Genomic DNA, 1,897 nt, shown 5'->3' on the forward strand with positions numbered 1-1,897 from the left:
TCCACAGAAGTAGATTGCCCAATCTTCCTTCTGAGAAGTGGCTGGTGGGTTTGAACCACCAACCTTCTGGTTAACAGTCAAATGTCTTAGGCACTAAGGCATCAATTTTGCTTCAGTCATCCTTATCCCAGCTTTTGCATGCACGGGAGGTAACTGAAAACACCATGGCTTGGATCAGGCACATCTTAGTCTTCAAAGTGATATTTTGCTTTTCAACACTTTTAAGAGGTCTTTTGCAGCAGATTTCCCCAATGCAATTCATTGTTTGAGTTCTTGACAGCTGTTTCCATGGGCATTGATTGTGGATCCAAGTAAAAGAAAATCATTGCCATCTTCAAACTTTTCTCTCTTTAACATGTTGTTGCTTATTGGTCCAGTTGTAAGGAATTTTCTTTTCTTTATGGTAAGGTGTAATCCACACTTTAATCTTTATTGGTAAGTTCTTCAATTCCTCTTCACTTTCAGCAAGGAGGCTGTGTCATCAGTATATTATAGATTGTTAATGAGTCTTCCTCCAATTCTGATGCTGTGCTCTTCATACAGTCCAGATTATTTGCTCAGCATATAGATTGAGCATATAGATTCAGGAAGTAGCATGTGATCAACCATTGAATAAGAATGGTTAAAGGATAGAATCCTGATGCACATTTTTCCTGATTTTAAACCACATGGTGTCCCCTTGTTCTACTTGAATGGCTATCTTTTGATCTACATGAGCCCAATTAAATGTTCTGGAATTCCCATTCTTCTCCCTGTTATCCACAGTTTCTTAAGATCTACACTTTGGCAAAGAATACTGAAAGTACCATGGACTGCCAGAAAAAAAAAGAACAAATCTGTCTGGAAAAGTGCAGCTGGAATGCTCGTTGGAAGCAAAAATGGCCAGACTTCATCTCACCTACTTTGGACACGTTGTCAGAAGGGATCATTCCCTAGAGAAGGATATCATGGTTGGTAAAGTGGAGGATCAGAGAAAAAGGGTAAGACCCTCAATAAGGTGGATAGATACAATGGCTACTGCAAATGGACTCAAGTATAGCAAGGATTGTGAGGATGGCGCACAAATGGTCAGTGTTTTGTTCTGTTGTACACAGGATTGCTATGAGCAAGAGCTGACTCGATGGCACCTAACAACAGCAACAAAGTGCTTTCAAATGCCTTTGAGTGCTCCATAAAACATAGGTACATCTTTCTGGTATTGTCTGCTTTCACCCAAGATCCATAAGACATAAGGAATAATATCCCTATTCCATGTTCTTCTCTGAATTCAGCCTGAATTTCTTTCAGTTTTCTGTTAATGCACTGCAACCATTTTTGAATTTTCTTCTGTAAAATTTTACTTGCATGTGATATTAATGATATTCTTTGATAAGTTTTGCATTCCATTGGCTCAGCTTCCTATGGAATGGACATGTATATGGATCTCTTCCAGTTGGTTGGCCAAATATCTGTTTCTAAATTTCTTGGCATAGATGAGTGATTGCCTCCAGTATTTTATTTGTTTGTTGAAATGTCTCACTTGGTATTCTGTCATTTCCTGCAGCCTTGTTTTTCATCAATATCTTCAGTGCTGCTTAGACATTTTCCTTTAATATCATTGGTGCTTGATCCAATGATACTTCCTCAAATGGTTGAACATGGACCAATATTTTATGGTACAGTGACTCTGTGTATTCCTTCCATCTTCTTTTGATGCTTCCTGTATCGCTCAGTATTTTGCATATGTTCTTGTTGTTGTTGTTAGGAGCCGTTGAGTCATTTCTGACTCATAGCAACCCAATGCACAGCAGAACAAAACACTGTCCGATGCCACACCAGCTCCATGATCCTTGCTATACTTGAGCCCATTGTTGCAGCCACCATGTCAATCCATCTCATTGAAGGCCTTCCCCTCTTT

The sequence above is a fragment of the Orycteropus afer genome, unplaced genomic scaffold, assembly GCF_000298275.1.
Source record: "Orycteropus afer afer isolate SDZICR_OR568_19922 unplaced genomic scaffold, OryAfe1.0 scaffold00191, whole genome shotgun sequence".
Lineage (NCBI taxonomy): Eukaryota > Metazoa > Chordata > Mammalia > Tubulidentata > Orycteropodidae > Orycteropus > Orycteropus afer.